The sequence below is a fragment of the Sapajus apella genome, unplaced genomic scaffold (assembly GCF_009761245.1).
Source record: "Sapajus apella isolate SASKATOON/1434 unplaced genomic scaffold, GSC_monkey_1.0 scaffold11, whole genome shotgun sequence".
In the NCBI taxonomy this organism is placed as follows: Eukaryota; Metazoa; Chordata; class Mammalia; order Primates; family Cebidae; genus Sapajus; species Sapajus apella.
This window is the reverse complement of record NW_022436951.1, coordinates 29,359,686-29,379,391: the sequence shown is the minus strand read 5'-3', so window position 1 is coordinate 29,379,391 and position 19,706 is coordinate 29,359,686. Positions and strand designations below refer to the sequence as shown.

Sequence of the window (19,706 nt, the reverse complement as noted above, 5' to 3'; positions counted from 1 at the left end):
ACCAATAATAGAAAAAGGAACAACTATCAGGAGTCAATCTCAGGTTAGAGCCAATAGTATATGCATACATACTTACATAAATATATAAACATAGATTTGTATATATAAGCTTATATCTCTATTTATCATCTATCTATCTATCTATCTATCTATCTATCTATCTATCATCTATTAAAATAGAGAGAGAGTTTAAACAACTGGCTCACAGAATAATGGAGGCTGGCAAGTGTGAATTTGCAGGTCAGCCAAGCCAGCAAGCTGGAGGCCCAAGGAAGAGTTGATGTTGCAGCTCAAGTTCCAAGTTAGTCTATAGTCACTTTCTTCTTCTTTGGATGAACTTAGTCTTTATCTATGTAGGTCTTCAACTGATTGGATGAGGTTTAACCCCATTATGGACAATCTACTCGGACTGCTGATATAAATATTAATCACAGCTAAGAAGTACTTTCACAACAGCATCTAGACTAGTGTCTGACCAAAAGCTGGATGCCATGGTCTAAACAAGTTTATACATAAAATTAACATCACAATGTTGTTGGGAATTATTTGCCCTGGAGAACTTTCTCACCTGTCCATTAAAGAATCAAAAGTGATTAGGGCTTAGTTTTGATCTTTCCCATTGATGTATTTTACCTGTAAAGATAGCTGATAATCTCAGGGGAATCTGAGCTCATAGAAAAACTATACTCTTTTTCTGAAGACTACAATGGTCTTAAAGAAAAATAAATGGGCTATGAAATCTATAATAGAAAAATACAGCAAAACTGTCACACAGAAATAGAAATTTTATGTAAGCATAATAAACACCTTCAAAAAGTCATACAGTATTATTGTAAATAAGAAGCAGGAATAACCTGATAAAATAATGAATCAAAGAGAAATTCCAGGTCTGAACAATATAATATTAAAAAAAAAAACTCTGTAGATGAACTAATATGAAATGGATATAATTAATGAGCAAATAATTGAACTGGAATGTAAGATTGAGAAACTTCATCATATGTCATAAAGTTATAATGGCAGGAAATATATGCAAAGTTCAACAATATGGGGTCAGAATTAGAAGAGAAAGCATTTATATGATAAGGACAAGAGTATTCCCTTATCATAAAATTGGAGTCCCAAAGGAGAGTAAAATTCAGAAGTATTTGAAGAAATATTTATCTTGAATCATTAACATAAACAGATGCAAGAATTGAGACATAAAAGCCTTAACAAATACTAAAAAAATAGATAAGCGGATCCTACAAGGGACAGTAGATAGTAAAAGTTTTAACATTCTTAACATTTAAATAAATTTATAAAACCTTCCAGAAACCAAAGAACAAGTGTTAATTTTGACTTTTTGATAATGATACTGAATGAAGGCAACAATTATTTAATATAAAGTAATTGAAAGGGAAAAATACATGTGTTTAAACTGTTTGAACATCTTTGAAAGTGTATTCAAAAGGTTTTCTGTTTACTCTGTCTTAATGAGATAGGTATACATGTCTAGTGTTTGATGAGAGAGAGAGAGAGATTGTGGAAATAGATGCGCTACCTTCAAGCAGATAAGGTTATTAAGTAATTCCAACATAAATGTCAAGGAGTATATCTCATGCACTTTAAGCAGTCATTTGAAAAAAGGAACATCTAGCACAGTCTTAGAGAAGAAGCAAGTGTACTTAAATACAAGTCACTTCATAGCATATATTTTTAAGTGTCTGCTTTAATAACCCCAACATATCTCTTTAATTCAAAAGATGAAGAATATACAAAATGATATAACTTGGTGACATATTTTAGAAAATATTAAATAACAGGTGAATTAATTATTTATAAAAGTTTGCAAAAATGGGATTCTGGGTAAATCACTAATCAGTTTTCACTGAGGGATGGCAAATTGTGTGAGTAAATGACAGCTTCTCAGGGCAGTTTTAGTGTGGTCTGTATTGGTTTCACTGGGGTTTCATGTCCATTTCACTCTTCTAGGCTTCATTATTTTTTAAAGTCGGGGGAAAGCCCAAAGGCAGTCCCCCACTACCACAAATTATGCAGTCAAGTTTCCTACATTTGGCGAAATCGCAGGGCACATCCGGAGTGCAATGGATAAGACTCACCCTGGAAAAACCACCTTCGTGATCATGGTATGTCCCCTGCTAGGTGGCTTCTACTTCTTAATATAAAGTATATCTTGATACATGTGATCTGCAGGGACTTGCCATATTCACTCACCATTTTACAAAAGCAGCATTTCTAAGCTAAATGTATATAAATTTCTATTTTTTCTCCATCTTCTGTTGTCTGGATGCTTATATCAGTTGCTTTTCAATCAATTGTATTATTTTTCTTCTACATATTCATGAATTGTATTGGACAGCAGGATAAAGAAAACGTTGATTACAGTGTGTGAGACTGACAACTCCCCTCAGGAATACTTGGTATTGTGCTTGGACCTCTGTAGGAAGAATAAAAATCTGATTATTTATCAGTTAATTGGAAGATTGCCTAACTTTAGCTAATTGAAAGTGTAGATCATCCCAGGTCACCAACAACACAACTTCCAGTCACAGGTTTAGTAAGTTCCAGTACTCAGAAGCACAATTTCTTCCTGTAACACATTCCAAGGGTTTTTATAACCTTCACAATTTGAGAAAGAAATAATTATTTTCAGCCAAAAAGGAAGAAAAACATATATTGTTCTGTAATCATTTGCCATCTTTACTTTTTCTTTTCCATCTTTACTTTCTCTTTTCCCTGAATGGCAAAACACAAAAGAAAGCCTTGATAGCTTATATGCATACCTCATTGTCAAAATTCAACCATTGTCACCCTAAGAAAAAAAGACCCTTCAATAATATGAATCATGAAATTTCAGAGGCATTATATTTGGCAATACATCAGCATATAGAGACATAGATGTACAGAAAGTTTCTACTTTCTACTGTTTTAACGTAGGAAAAATCAGTGGTGAGCACTGGAACATATTGTTAAGCATAAAATTAGTTTTCTTTCATAATGAAGCCACAGGAGAGTCAGGATTTAAATTAATTAAAATGATTACATAAACCCATGCTTTTGTGAAGTGTTAGACTACCAATTGTCCAGAGGCAAAAGAGAAAATTATTCTTAATTTATTGTCATATAATTATCCTCATAAATATATTTACTGCTGTTTCTCTGAATTCTTAACAACCTAATTTTCTCTGTTGTCATGGGGAATTTTATTACTACCCATGTTGATTTCTTCATGGGAGAGGACTTAGATATGTGGAGAGTAGGCCTCAGGGATACATGGCAGATTTCATGATGTCCTGGTCAAGATTGTGATCTGCAGCTCACATGCTCACATTTATTGAACATTTTAAGAAGGGCCTATGTATTATGCAGTTGAATTATAAATCGATCATTATGCTGCATTGGGTGAGCGGTTCAGGAGATAAAATTTAAATCAGTAAACAAAAAGACCAAAAACAAAAGGAAGCTTTGAGCGGTTATGCAGAAAATAAAGAGGAATTTTGAAATTTGTACATCACCAGATTCCATCTCCATCTCCCCCGTGTCCCTTCATCACTGCAGCAAAAGTAGGAGCTTCATTTTTTGTGGAGAATAAACAAAAACTCTCTAAAGCAAAGCCAAGTTGAGAATGAGGATGCTGAAAACAATTACAGAAATTGAGTCAACTCTTACATACCAAATTCTGGAATTCTCAGTTGACTTTAGCAGAGCTCCCACAATACTGGCAGCCAAGACTATAGAAATCGGCATAGGGTTTCTGTAACCAAGTGACCCAGCCAACCACTCAACCTGTGTTAGACAAATATTGCCAAACAGTTGAGATACTCAAACCAAACTTTTAAAGCCCCATTATAAATATAAACAGAAATGCAAGCACCAGTATACATCTGAGGAAGGCTGATAATATAAAGAAGACCAAAAGAAAAAATAAATATTTAAAGAAAAAATATATGTAAAAGTCAAAGAAAAACTTGAAAGGGACAAGATATTCATATTCTCAGAAATAGAAGATAGGAGCAATGAGATAGAAATAAAGAGCAAATGCAAATACACACAAAGGAGATATATATATATATATATATATATATATATATATGTATCTCCATATCTAATATCCATATATAGAGATGTATATAAAATATAAAAACACAAAAAGAATATATATCTATATATTTTACACACACATACATATATATAGCTATATAACTAAAATTCCAAAATAAAAACAGTGAGAAAAAATTTTTTACAGCATTGCATTTCTATATTTTTACATCTTTCCTTAAGACCTGGTTTAATGGAAAACAGCTGTCACTTTATATGTACTGCTGTATTCAATCTGTGGAAATACATTGTTTTTTGAAGTATATGAGTAAAATCTGACCACAAACAGAAAAGAGTTGGAAATAAATGAGTATTTTAATAGATTTTCAGATAGTAGTATTATTTGGGGATATTACATCAAAATTTAAGGGTGGTAGTTTCTTAATAGCTAGTTGCACTTTAGAAATGAAAGATATATTTTTTTACTCCACTACTTTAAAATCCATTGATAGATCTTGTATTTTGAATGGATCTTCTGCTCATGCGTCATTTTATAACAAACAATGCCAATTTGGGAAATCTGGTCTCATTGAGTAATTCAGTTATTTTATATGTCAATATAATTCATAATAAAATATTATAAAAATCACATTTGTTATTAACTTCATCATCTCATAAAGTCCTTATGTATTGGGAATCAGTCAATCATTTCCAAAACTTACGCTTTAGAAGTTCAAGTTTTGCTTTGGCAACAATAAATACTAAACTTCTCTTATTTTCTTATTTTTGTTTTATTTTATAATTTTTGTTTCTATCTGATTCGATAATGACACTTTCACATTATTTACTTCAGAGAAAACATCAGCCAAATATCCATGCTTGCATAACCATAATTATTACAATTACATAAACTTTACAAACATGTATTAGACCTTATCTTCATCACTTCCTTAACTACTGAAACAGGAAAAAGGAGATTCCTTTAAAGCAGGGGGTGGTACATGTGTTCTAAAATAGTAAACATTTTAAGTTTTTTGGTCCCTATGTTTTTCCTTAGGTACGCTCTTTATCATTGTAGTGCAAAAGCAGCCAATGACAACATGCAAATGAATAAGTATAGCTCCGTTCTCATAAAATTTTATTAATATTCATGTGTCATAAAATATTACTATTCCATTAATAGTTTTATTTGTAACCATTTTTTAAATCTTAGCTTGCAAGGCATGCACGAACACCTGACAGCCCTATTTTGCTTTGGCACACAATTAATAATTTTCCTTGCATTAAAGAAAAAAGAGAGTCTTTATGTTTCTTCTCCCTTGCCTTGAACTTGAAATTAAATGCTCAAATTTGTATTTCACCTTGTGTATGCTCCTGGAGGGAGATACATGAAGGCCCATATACTTTCCATGATGTTTGTAATGACTATTGTTATTGTAGCTACTATGGACTAATGTCATTTGATCTCTCAATGTTTTGGCTGATACCTTCACTCTATTTGCTGCTCCAGTACAGGATCATTTTCATGTCATGGTTACCAGCATTTCGTTGTCATTTGACAAAGTAGCCAGCTAAGCCTTCCATCAAATAGATGACTAACTTAATCCAAAAATCCATTTTGATGTTCCATTCCTGAAACTCATGTTAATTACTGTATTGATCAGACTTTCGTTGTTGTAGATTTTTTAATAAAATAACTATCTAGATAAATATGAACATACTTAAATGAACCAATTAGAAATTGTAAATAAGCATGGCACTGAGAACATCCATGGGTCTAGTTAGGAAAAGCAGGTTCACCAGACCCTGGTAAGAGCTATAACCATTTAAACAAGAAGGAGGGCACAAGAAAAGAGTTGTGGATACAAACATACGAATTCAATGGTCAACACTGTGGCCTCACAGAGAGGAAGCAGGGAGTATCCTAACCTGTCTCTTCTCACTTCAAAGTCCTAATAGTCATTCTCACTGACCAAGGCCAACTGGATATCAGAAGGCAACAGATCCTATATAATAAGGTTATGGAGAACAAACTTAGACACAGACTTTGGTGCAGAAAAGGTCAAATAATGGGTATAGAAGGTCAATCAGAAGATAAACAGGGCAAACTATGACTCTGGCTGCATTACAAGTAACGGATTAGTTTGTGATAAGTCTGGTGAGATACTACTCTTAGTTTTTTCCCTTCAATATCTGCCACATTCCATTGGGAATTGGGGTAGGGATAAGTAAAAGCATGTTTCATCCGTCCTGCTCAGAAAACTAATTATTTGTGAAATGTGGGGTGTATGTATTTGAGAGATATTGAACCATTGAAGAGAAGAGAAGCAAAGAGATGAGAGACCAAAGAAAGAGAAGGAAGAGAAGAAAAGAGAGAAGAGCAGACAGGAAAAGAGAGATGGCATGAAGAAAGGAAAAGAAAGATAGAAAAGAAAATGGAGAAAAAGGGAGTCAGAAGAAAAAGGCAGGAGAAGAATGAAGAGTGCAAGGTAGAAAGGAAACATCTGAAGTACCCAATTGCAAAAGTAATGAAAATCTTGCCTTATTTAAAATAGTTTGTATGAAGCAATACTAATGTGTGTAATTAGATAAGTTTGTAAAGAAGAGCAATTCTGTATTTAAAAACTAAAAAAGAAACTAAGTTTACGACACTTGACAAAAAGTTACAGATCCAGAATTATCCTTCAATGAGCAACTTAAATAGCATCCTAACAAAAATTTAACAAACTATTATAATTTATGTGATGTTCTCACTTTTCTCATTAGGTGGTCTGTAATTCTCTGCCCTCCTGTTTCTAGGTGGCACCCTTGACCAGAGTTGCTTTCATGGCTCAACTCTCACATTCTCAGTAAGTTTTCCCTGATGGAAAGCCTTGACCTATCAGAGTGGAGAATTGTATTGATGAGGTGAAAAACATATAGCTTTTTACTTTCTGGACCCTCCCTAAGGATGTGTAGTTCAGGTAGGAAGGATATATCTTCTTTTCTCCACATAGGGAGAGTAGATGACTCTTCAAGAAAAGGTTTCCTTAATAGCAAAGAACATTAGAGTTATCCCATTGCTACATCTTTTTAGCTGGCATGTTGATTTATATCTGTGTTCTATATGACTCATTTTTTAATGGATTCCAAACTTTTGCTATTCTGTTCTGTTTTATTTTATCATCCAAGATGGAGAGTCTAGGATATTAGTCATTACACCTAATTTTCTACCCCAAATCTGCAATGTGCTGAATATTTATTTAGTGTTTTATTGATGGCTTTTACTCAGGGATAAAATGTTATTACTTAAACCGTGTTTTCCCCAAACAATTCATCACAAGAATTTATAATTTATAATGAATAAAATTCAGTCTATTTTTTAAAAAATTGTACTTTACGTTCTGGGGTACATGTGCAGCTCATGCACAAATGTTGCAAAGGCACATACATGGCAATGTGGTTTGCTGCCTCCATTCTCCCCATCTCCTACATCTGGGCATTTCTCCCCATGTTATCCCTCCCCAAACTACCCACCACCCGCTGTCCCTCCACTAACCCCTCCAACAGACCCTAGCGTTTAATGCTCCCCTCCCTGTGTCCATGTGTTCTCATTGTTCAACACCCTCTTATTAGTGAGAACATGCGGTGCTTGATTTTCTGTTCTTGTGTCAGTTTGCTGAGAATGATGGTTTCCAGATTCATGAACATTCCTACAAAGGACACAAACTCATCATTTTTTATGGCTGCATAGTATTCCATGGTGTATATGTACCACATTTTCCTTGTCCAGTCAATCATTAGTGGGCATTTGGGTTGGTTCCAGGTCTTTGCTATTGTACACAGTGCTGCTATGAACATACATGTGCATGTGTCTTTATAATAGAATGATTTATAATCCTTTGGGTATATACCCAGTAATGGGATTGCTGGGTCAAATGGAATTTCTATATCTAGGTCCTTGAGGAATCGCCACACTGTCTTCCACAATGGTTGAACTAATTTACACTCCCACCAACAATGTAAAAGTTTCCTGTTTCTTCATAATCTCTACAGCATCTTTTGTCTCCAGATTTTTTAATGATCGCCATTCTAATTGGTGAAAGATGGTATCTCAATGTGGTTTTGATTTGCATTTATCTAATGACCAGTGATGACGGGCATTTTTTCTTATGTTTGTTGGCCTTATATATGTCTTCTTTTGAAAAGTGTCTGTTCAGATCCTTTGCCCACTTTTGAATGGGTTTGTTTGTTTCTTGTAAATCTGTTTTAGTTCTTTGTAGATTCTGAAAATTAGCCCTTTTTCAGATGGGTAGATTGCAAAAACTTTTCCCCATTCTGTTGGTTGCCTGTTCACCCTAATGATTATTTCTTTTGCTGTACAGAAGCTCTGGAGTTTAATTAGATCCCATTTGTACATTTTGGCTTTTGTTGCCAGTGCTTTTGGTGTTTTAGTCACAAAGTTCTTGCTTATGCCCATGTCCTGAATGGTTTTGCCTAGGTTTTCTTCTAGGGTTTTTATGGTGTTAGGTCTTATGCTTAAGTCTTTAATCCAGCTGGAGTTAATTTTAGTGTAGGGTGTCAGGAAGGGGTCCAGTTTCTGCTTTCTGCACATGGCTATTCAGTTTTCCCAACACCATTTATTAAACAGGGAATTCTTTCCCCATTGCTTGTTTTTGTCAGGTTTGTCAAAGATCAAATGGTTCTAGATGTGAGGCGTTGTCTCCAGGGCCTCTGTTCTGTTCCATTGGTCTATACATCTGTTTTAATACCATCATCATGCTGTTTTGATTCCTGTAGCCTTGCATAGTTTGAAGTCAGGTACAGTGATGCCTCCAGCTTTGTTCTTTTTGCTTAAAATTAACTTGGCTATGTGGGCTCTCTTTTGGTTCCATATGAAGTTTAAGGTGTTTTTTTCCAGTTCTGTGCAGAAGGTCATTGGTAGCTTGATGGGGATAGTGTTAAATATACAAATTACTTTGTGCAGTATGGCCATTTTCATGATATTGATTCTTCCTAACCATGAGCATGGAATGTTTTTCCATCTGTTTGTGTCCTCTCTTATTTCCTTGAGCAGTGGTTTGTAGTTCTCCTTGAAAAGGTCCTTTACATTGTTAGTCATATTCTTAGGTATTTTATTTTCTTTGTAGTAATTTTGAATGGGAGTTCCTTCATGATTTGGCTCTCTTTAAGTCTGTTATTGGTGGTTTTTGCACATTGATTTTGTCTCCTGAGACTTTGCTGAAATTGCTTATCAGTTTAAGGAATTTAGGCTGAGACAATGGGATCTTCTAAATATACAATCATGTCATCTGCAAATAGAGACAATTTGACTTCCTCCTTTCCTAATTGAATATCCTTTATTTCTTGCCTGATTGCTCTGGCTAGGACTTCCAATAGTACATTGAATAGGAGTGGTGAGAGATGTCATCCATGTCTAGTGCCATATTTCAAAGGGAATGCTTTTAGTTTTTGCCCATTCAGTATGATATTGGCTGTGGGTCTGTAATAAATAGCTTTTATTATTTTGAGATACGTTCCATCGATACCTAGTTTATTGAGAGTATAAAGTGCTGTTGAATTTTGTCGAAGGCCTTCTCTGCATCCATTGAGATAATCATGTTGTTTTTGTCTTTGGTTCTGTTTATGTGGTGAATTACATTTAAAAACTTGTGTATGTTGAACCAGCCTTGCATCCCTGGGATGAAGCCTATTTGATTGTGATGGATAAGCTTTTTGATGTGCTGTTGTAGTCCATTTGCCAGTATTTTTTTGAAGATTTTTGCTTGTATGTTCATCATGGATATTGTCTTGAAGTTTTCTTTTTTTTGTTGAGTCTCTGCTGGGTTTTGATATCAGGATGATGTTGGTCTCATAAAATTATTTGGGAAAGATTCCCTATTTTTGTACTGTTTGGAACAGTTCCAGAAAAAAAAAATGTATTCTTATACCTTTAAGCTTTGCGGTTTAATTAAGACCTTTGTTGGTTTAAGTTTAAAGAGTGTAACTTAAGGCCATATAGGGATTATATGTGATCCAGAGCATTTTATAAAATTTTACTATATTAAACACTGTGATTAAGAAAAAAATACTATTTTGAGTTAAAGATGAATTGTGGTTATAATTGTTTACGTGATTTTGGAAAGCCCACTGAAATAAACACTTTCTTTTAAAAATGGCCAACATTAAATAACTTTTATGTTTTCTATCTATTTGGAATATTAAATTATTTTGAAAAAATTGAATGATTTAATATTTATCACAGGCCAATGGGAATCTGGCTAGTCCTGGACAGCTAATAAGAACCCATCTAAACAATGAAAGAAAATTATTTTTTCTGATGTTTAATCAGTAAATATATTTTTCTTTTCTATTTGTTTTATAATTTTCTTTGGTTCATTTTATTCTATGGCTTCATTATTGCAAATATCACATTTTGTATTATTGGAGCAGTTCTGTTTTCTCTCTGACTTTCTACAATAAATTGTCTGGTAGGGTAGCCAGTACCTTTATGTGGCTATACATACTAAGTTTTAAGTTACTTATATTAATGCAAATTTAAAAGAAATGATTTTTCTGTTATTATAGCCATATTTCAAATATGGAATAGCCGTAAGTGACTACTGTTACTCTCTTGGGAAAAAAGGGTTTATAAACATTTGTAGATACTTCCATAATTGAAGAAAGTCCTATAAAACAATATGATTTCAGGCAATGCCTTTATTCTAAATATGAATTTTTTCTTATTAAAATATCTGAATTCTTAGATATCATGTCACAGCTACATCAAATCTCAGGTTTTTGCTTCACTTTGATGTAAAAGTAAAATAGTTTAAGGAGTACAATGTAAAATGATGGACATATCTTCAACAACAATGGCTAAATTAAAATATTTTTGAGGCCGGGCGCGGTGGCTCAAGCCTGTAATCCCAGCACTTTGGGAGGCCGAGGCGGGTGGATCACGAGGTCAAGAGATCGAGACCATCCTGGTCAACATGGTGAAACCCCGTCTCTACTAAAAATACAAAAATTAGCTGGGCATGGTGGCGCTCGCCTGTAGTCCCAGCTACTCGGGAGGCTGAGGCAGGAAAATTGCCTGAACCCAGGAGGTGGAGGTTGCGGTGAGCCGAGATCGCGCCATTGCACTCCAGCCTGGGTAACAAGAGCGAAACTCCATCTCAAAAAAAAAAAATATATTTTTATATAACTTTATAGATACTCTGGTCAAGATTGAAAATTATTTAAAATTTTTGTTATGTAAAAATAAAAAATAATGTGTGTGCATGTTTTTGTTGCAATTAAAAGCTGGCTTCTCTTCCAAGGGGTTTGTAATTCAATTAAATATTTTTACCAATATGTGTCCAAGTATTAGGTGCAGGAAATACAAAAGTAAATAGAGCAAGGGCTCTTTTCTTCAGTTGTCTGTGAGGGCTCTATGAGATGAGATTGAGCCCATTGAAGACTACAGTGAGCTGGGAGAAAAGTGGGGCCACATCTAAGTTGCTTCCATTATTGTAGATGTTAGGCCTAGTTGTATAATATTGGACAGAATGAGGCCCAACACAGACCTCTACAAATAATTCCTTTACATATTAATTAATTTTTAATGTGTTTCACTATGTAACTGAATGACAAGGCTGAGTGCCAGAAATGTATCCACAGTGAGTAAACTCAAACCAGGGAGAACCCCACATTATCTTGAAAAATTTGGCACTAGATTAGTACAGTTTTTGTGCACCATAGTGGATGGAAAGTGGGCTATGTATTTCTCTCTGCAGAAGGTCTTAAAGTCATATTTTCATCATATTCCACATAGCCAAAAGCTCTAAGCTCTTAGACTCCATTTTAAGGTGGAATAAGCAGTGTTATCCTTACACAAAGAGTTTTACTGACTGTGAATAGCACCTGTCATTGACTAGTGATGACTCTTTAAAGAAACGATGGTTGACTGGGTTCGATGGCTCATGCCTGTAATCCCAACACTTTGAGAGGCTGAGGCGGGAGGATCACCAGAGGTCGGAAGTTTGAGACTAGCCTGACAAACATGGAGAAACCCCGTCTCTACTAAAAACACAAAATTAGCTGGATGTGATGGCACATGCTGTAATCCCAGCTACTAGGGAAGCTGAGGCAGGAGATTCTCTTGAACCTAGGAGGCAGAAGTTGTGGTGAACTGAGATGTCATTGCACTACAGTCTGGGCAACTAAAGCGAAACTCCATCACCTCCCCTGCCCCAGAAAAAAGAAAGGATGAAGGTGACAGCAAAGCAGTTGACAGGATGTGGACTATAGTGGCAATGTACTAAAGAACTAAAAAGAAAAACAAAACAGCCAGGTGGAAATTTTATGGTAAAACAGCAGTAGCTTTTGCATATCAGTATATTGCTTTAAATCTAATGACAGTATTTATTAATATTTTGTGCTATTTCTATTTTGCATTCTGGTATAGATCTATAGAAATTTTTTACACTAGTAAACTGAAAGTTATTCTCTTAATTATATCTGTTGGGGTCTGTCACAATGACAAAAAATAAATGTTTTATTCTGAAAATTCCTAGGTAATAAACTGGCCTTTCATTCACATGTCTTCTAGTGAAAGTCATGCTAAATTTATACTCTCAAGGTGGAAGTTGAGACTAAGTACTTTTCCTAAATGGAATATAAAAATTAAATAGAAAATTGTTAGCGAAATATTGGATCATAACAGCATCATAATTGCATAGCATCATAAACTCTTTGTACAATAAAAAACAATGGCTTGGATATTAAAATATTTATATTTAAATACTCAAATAATACTCATGAATGTAACACAATGGATTCTTCTGATACAATTACATACAGCACCTTATTGAAATAAATGCAAACAATTATATTTTATACTTAACCAGTCATTCCTGCTATCTTACTAATGACATACATTTTGTTTTTCAGACTATTGTGGTTAACAATTTCCAGTTTCTATGTTATGGAAAAAAAAATCTATATTTATTAAAAGAAGGTTTTTAACATATAAAATATATTGCTATATAAATTTGCATACAAATTTGTGATTTTATTCGGATATAGCTAAGGATATTAATTAGCTAGCAACTCATCATACTTTTTTTGAGATAAAAAAGAAATACTATTTTGGCAGTTTTCTTACAGTTAAAAAAGGCAATTATAAAAATGCTTTTTATATTAATAAACACATAGACTAGTAAATCTTTTAAAACTAATTCTTGGTATAACTCTCAAGTGAAGACTGAAATCACATTTAAAAGAATAACTTATCCATCAAAGAGTAGAGTTAAAAATTGTTTATATTTTTAGAACAATGCTACACTCTACAATACTTCCTACATTTTATCAGTTCAGACTTCAATATTCACTGATGAATTGAAACAAATTCTTCCTGAAATAAGTTTATGACTCATGATTCTGAAATCTAACTGCATAAATCCTGAAAAAGCCATGAATGTAAACAAAAAGAAATGCTGAGTCAAGCAAAACATCCACAAAGAGATTTTTTTACGTTGAGGAATCTGAAATATGAGTGTGGCTGAAAATAATAAACTTTTTGCATAATATAAATATTTAATTGACTAATATTAGTTATTTGCATAGATAATGTCTCAATATTAATTGGCAAGCAGCTCTCAAAAACACGAATGAACAAATTTTAATGTTAAGTGATACATCAGCATGGTAATACTTATATTATCTTTCTATTAATAACTAGAATCAATACACCAAGAAGTCAAGAAAAAACATTTTATTGACACTTTAGATAACATCAACAATATAATATTTTACAATACACTGTTATCTTGTTTCACCAACACATTTTACATAACTTCAAACATCTACACTCTATGGATAAAGGTATTGTACATAGGCTCTAGATGGTCCCATATTAACGATATTTGAATAATTATACAAGAGTATGCTACCTCACACAATATCAGTACAGATAACACAAATTTGACAAATTCCTTAGCAAGGTGTGTGATCTCTAAAGAAACATAAAAAGCCTTCTGCAGGTGCAAAAATAAAATGAAGACGATGTGTAAAGGACTCTGTCACAGGCTGAATTTCTGAAGACACAAACTGTGAGAAAAAGGCTAATGGGCACAATGTTTATTAGTCGGTGCTCTCTGGGTTCATGTCTGTGACTGGAAAGAACATTGAGAAAAAAAGAAGTTGCCCTCAATGTAGTCTTTGTGAAGGCCTCGGTCATGTTTGTAATGAGCTCTGAAGATGAAATAATCCTTCAGAATTGTTCAAGATGAGGTTAGAGCACCAGGATATCTAGGCAGCTGTCTTAAAGACAAGTCCTAAAGACACCAAGAACTGTCACCTGCCACCTTTCCAGGACCTGGGATTGACGGGGTATATGGTGCAACTTCTACCATTATCCCTAACAGATTAAATTTATAATTGTTTAGTCAGGGATATGCAATTTTCTAGTACTAAGGCTTGGACTAAGTAGCTCTATCTTCGTTAACATTAGAGATAATAAGGGTTAGTTTATATGTTAGTTTAAAGCAAAGAATAAAAAAGTTAATTGTAAGTGAATTTTTTGTTATATATATTTATACTATATAACATATGTAGATAATATTGCATTTTAGTCATCATTCACAAAACGCTATTTCAGGGTTTAAAAATTTAATTTTGCTATTGTCAAATAATGTATGTATTTTACAACATGACTTGTACATATATTTTCAGCGTCTATAATCTACATAGAAAATGAACAAAGTAATTTTTTATATCCCAAAATTTGAAATTTGTTATTTCATTTAAAGTTAAAAATCAGTAACATCAAATCATCTTATTAGTAGTAGTGGTTGCAACAATTATACGGCTGTTGTAATAATGCTAATGATCATTCAACATTTATGACAATAATATTCTACATGAATGAGAAAAATCAAAAATTGCAAAAATTTTTAATAAGAAATTTCAATGTGCACAATATTATGCTAAAATATTCTAAATGATACTTGTGAGTATAATACTTTTGAATAATTTTCTATCTTTGGAAGGCATTATAATCCAAGTGCACAAACAAGACACCAACAGGTTATATGTGTGTTTGTGTGTATACGTGTTAATGTTGTGAAAGATATTAATGTATTTCCTAATATTGGGTCATTCTTTCATTCTTATTTATCAATCCCATATGATCATATTGTCCATACCTTTGTGTGGATTATTCTAATACTATTCAGTATTAAATTTCATAGTATTTAACGTTTGCACAATGATCATGAAGGCTCTTGGTTTGTGAATCTGGTTATTGCCGAACTACCTTTGCTATCCAGAGGGTCCTGCTGACACTGAGGCTTTGGATTCAGCTCAAAGCAAAATTTACACCTGAATCTTCAAGGTATTGTTGCAGAAAGCTCTTATTAATTCATTCATTTTGCCTTAAAACAGATTGAGTTATATTTTCTGTTGTTTGCTGCCAAAAAGTCCTAATCATTACAATGAAAGCTTCATTTGTCTTTTTGTTTCCACTTTCATTTTTGTGCTAAATTGTGTTAACATGACTGGAAAAATTATTTCCCAGAATTCCCTTTCTTGGGTGGTTTCCATGAGAGTTGGCCATATGGAATCATGCATGATATTCAAGATGAAGGAAGGAGAAGCAGTTACAACTCTGAAGCTGGCTGTGGTCATCCAGATTGATTGACAGACCCAGTGCTCTCCATGGGCTGCAAATTGTCCTCACTTTCCTGCACTCCCTGCCCAGCTCACTTTTTCTACTCGTGATACTGGAGACAAACGGCAGCTCCAGGGTGACCATGAGGTGCTTCTCTTCACACAAAGAGAAGTTGGACCAAAACAACTGCCCCAGGGGAGAATTTCCACAGAGGAGTATCTTCCACAAGCCTCTCCACAGAGTCCCCTCTGGGTTCCCTCTTTGTTGGTTAGATGCACTTGAGCAAGGGTATGTGATAGGACGCGCAGTTTATGAGCAACACAAGGGAAGGAAATGGTAGAAAGTATTCACATTTACAACAGAAAGCTGAAAAAGTAGGTTGGCGGCCTCATCTTTGGCAGACAAACTACTTAGAACACTCAAGTCTGTCCGAGTTAAAGCAGAATGCTGTTTGTTTATGCCAGATTTTGACAATGTACTATCAAGAAGGAGAGAACAATTCTGCACAGGCTTAAGACAAGAACACTTCTTTTTATAAGGACAATTTGGGAAGATTTTCTTCATCACAGGTAGATAACCCAAGTTTAGTTGGAACATAGTAGTTATGGTTATTTATAATTAATTACTTCTAAGAATTTTAGAATTTATAGATAATTACTGGGAGATACCTATCTCTTAAAACTCCTAAATAATATCCTTTACTAGTTTTGAGGTCTCAAAATATACACATGTGAAATCTGATCATGAAAGAAAGAGGAATGAGAAACTATGAAGGGTAGATAGGCACACTTCCCTCTCAGTAAAAATAAATCTTGATATTAGTATTTTGAGTCAAAGATAGCTGGTCATCCCCCACTCATCTAAGATCTATCTGTAGAAGATTTTCCTGCACTCTACCTGACCCAATGTCCCCAAGTATTAGACACAATTCAGCTGTGATAGAAGAGACTTACTGTGGAGCAACAGCTTCCCTGCTGGGAACATAGACCGCTCCTCAGATATTCAGGCAACTGGGCACAGTCAAAAAGCAATACTTGCAGGTGAGACTTTTAGGGGTACTGCTCTCACCTCCCTCCAGGAGAAATGAAAGTGAGGTTCAGCTTGGAGCTAGAGAAAGAAGCAACTACAGCATAACCTGAAATGCGGCATTAGCCATCCCTTAATCTAACTAGGATTCTTTTAAGCCAGCACATCCAGAGTAGATAGAATATGGACTAGAGATTAAACTCCTGAAAAGAGTCAGAATGAGTGATGAGAAAGACACTGTCTCTAAGGGGTACTAACAGCAGCAGTTCACAGATGAAGAGAATGAGTAATCCATTACATACTTGGTTTATTTATATTGCATTTGAGATACAAAATAAGAAAGCTGCCAAGATAATTAAGGACTATTCAGCATGTGGTGCTATTACCCTCCAAGGACATTCTGGAGAAAGTACCTGATGTTTAAAATGCATTTTTATATTTTGCCCTCTTCCACAAGGAACGTGGAGGGAGAACTTGGAGAACAGATGCTGCTTTCAGGAGTTGCAAATACTTCCCTAGAGAGAAAGTGAAGTGGGTGGGGAAATAATTATAACAACATCTGGCCCGTAAGTCTTGTTAAGGAGTGGAGAGTCTCTTTTCAGCAAACTTTTCTAGTAGTGTCTTAGTGAGAAGAAAAGCTTTTCTATGAAGGGCTACAGAGCAAGTATTTTAGTCTTGCTCTCCAAGCAGCATTGCAACGACTTAATTCTGCGTTTTTAGAAAAAAGGAAGCCATGGACAATGCATAAATGCAGATGTGTTATGTATAGAATCATGCGTAAAATTCATTAAAAAACAAACCAAAATGAAAAACAGGTGCTGAACTACATGTGGCCTAAGGGCTGTGGTTTACCTGCCACTGGTTTAGAAAATGAGGTCATAAGAGCATGTGTTGTTGGAATACTATGAAATAAAGGGATACATTGCTACATATGGAAGATCATAATTTTCAGGGCATGCAGGAAGAAGAGGAAGACAAGGGCAGAGAGCAATGCCAATGAGCAATGAGGCAGGAGGCCTGAGGCCTATAAAGAAGCATTGTAGAAAGGAATTTCTGCTGATCTGATGAATATAGTATAATCTATTATCTATTACTATGCTATTTGCACAGTGCAGTATGAGACCTATCATCTCCTAAACCTTCAATAAAGTTTTCTTTGCAGACCAGCATTCTATTAAAAAAAAGTTTGGTTAGCCTATATTTGTTTACTTGCTTACATTAAGATTATTAAGAAATAGAGATTGCTTTCCTTGCATGGTTAAAGCGGATCAAATAGGTAAGAACTGTATTGAGAAGACAGTGAAAATGGTATTTTGAGACCTGTGGATGCTGTAAGTGAGAGCAAGTGACCCTGACAATTTAAGTCCTTAATAATGTACAGAAAACCTGGAGAAGATAGAAGATTGTTAACCTGAACTGAAATCTTAGTATAAGAAAAGCTCAGGTCTATCTGAGTCATACCATTAGACCATTGCAATAACTATGCACATATTAATTTGCTAAAAAATGACTACACATGCTTTCCAAATAGATCTCAAGAAAATATATATTTTATTGCATTCTTTGCTGGAAATTATTTTGCTACTGTGCACGGTAATATAAAATCAATGTTTTCTGAATCTGATGCAAAAATTGGTTGAAACAGCTTATCAATGTTTCTTTTTTCTTATTGTAAAATTATTAAGCACCACTATTGAGATTCTTAGTAGGTCTACATGGGTCTGTAAATTGCTGTTCATAAAAATCTCCTAGTAAACTTTCTCAGGTGCCATCAAGCTTGGAAATCACTATACATGACTGAACATAATTTGAATAAAAAAATCACCTACTACTGCCAAATAAATCCTTTATATATTTCTTTAGAGTGGAAGAATTTTACTCACAGAAAATGAGTAAATCTGTTATCTGGTTGAATTCCAAGTAAGAAGTGTCCTATTTCATGTCAAGGAGAATTTAAACTTATTTATATTATCATAGTCTAGAACAGCGACTGGGGCAGAGAGAGTATGGCTGCCAAAGAGAATACCAATCCATATTTGAAAGACAGAGAACTACAGGGTCACTCATTAGAAAGTCAAACTTTTGGATCATACTGGAAGGATTTTTGTATAATTGAATTGATGAACTGTTATAGTTGGTTACACCTGTGTAACACAGATCATAAAAAAAGACCATTTGGAGAGCCTTGCATGAGGTACTACAGTTCTAAAATATGAATTTAGGGCCATCCAAACTAAATGGCACACTTTGTTTTTATTGTTGGAAAAAGTACCAAAGGAAAGGCCCCATTTTTCATCCATGCCTGATCATTGTAAACCTGTATAAAGGCAACATAAACTTTACAGTAAAATCTATGTGGTTCTGTAGGTGTACATTACCAGAATCAAAGGTAAAAGACATTTTGCTGAAATGTCCATAATAAATATCCACCTCACGTCTTATTTCCTGTAATACGGTCATCAGAATTGGAACATGATTAAGGCATACAACAAGTTTTTATTGAACGTTAAAGATATTTGAAAACATGTACAGCACTGAAGATGTATCAGGGACAAAGCAGTGTAAGTTCCTATCTCTAGGAGCTTATCCTTTAAAGGAGGAGATTGATGATAGAGTTTATCAAATAAATAGATCATACAATGTTAGATATTGAAAAGCCCTGTGTCTCTGATATCCATGGGAATGGTAAGAAAAAAAAATAAAGAAAGGTCTTATGAAGAAAACTATAACATGATGATTAGATATAAAATAGTTGAGTAGGAAGATGCTGTTTTACATGGAGAGGGCCAGCTCAGAGGCAGGACAGAGAAGGTCTTCATGATGAAATGCTCTTTAATGAGAAGTATGAATGGAGTAAAGGGGGTTCCCTGTAGATATCCCAGACAAGTGAAACATCATGTTCAATGCCCTGAGGCAGCCATGTGCTTCGTGGGTCTGGGAAGCAGAAAGTTATCTAACAGGCTGGAAAACTTCATAAATTATTACTAAATAAATCAATAAGTTGATG

At 34.3% G+C, this 19,706-nt stretch overlaps 1 non-coding gene across 1 annotated transcript; it reads right to left on the bottom strand.

Moving 5' to 3' along the window:
* Nucleotides 1–1,994: 1,994 nt before the first annotated feature.
* Nucleotides 1,995–2,153, bottom strand: LOC116552456. The gene has a single exon (XR_004269390.1). It is a non-coding gene; the product is annotated as a U1 spliceosomal RNA (small nuclear RNA).
* Nucleotides 2,154–19,706: the final 17,553 nt, after the last annotated feature.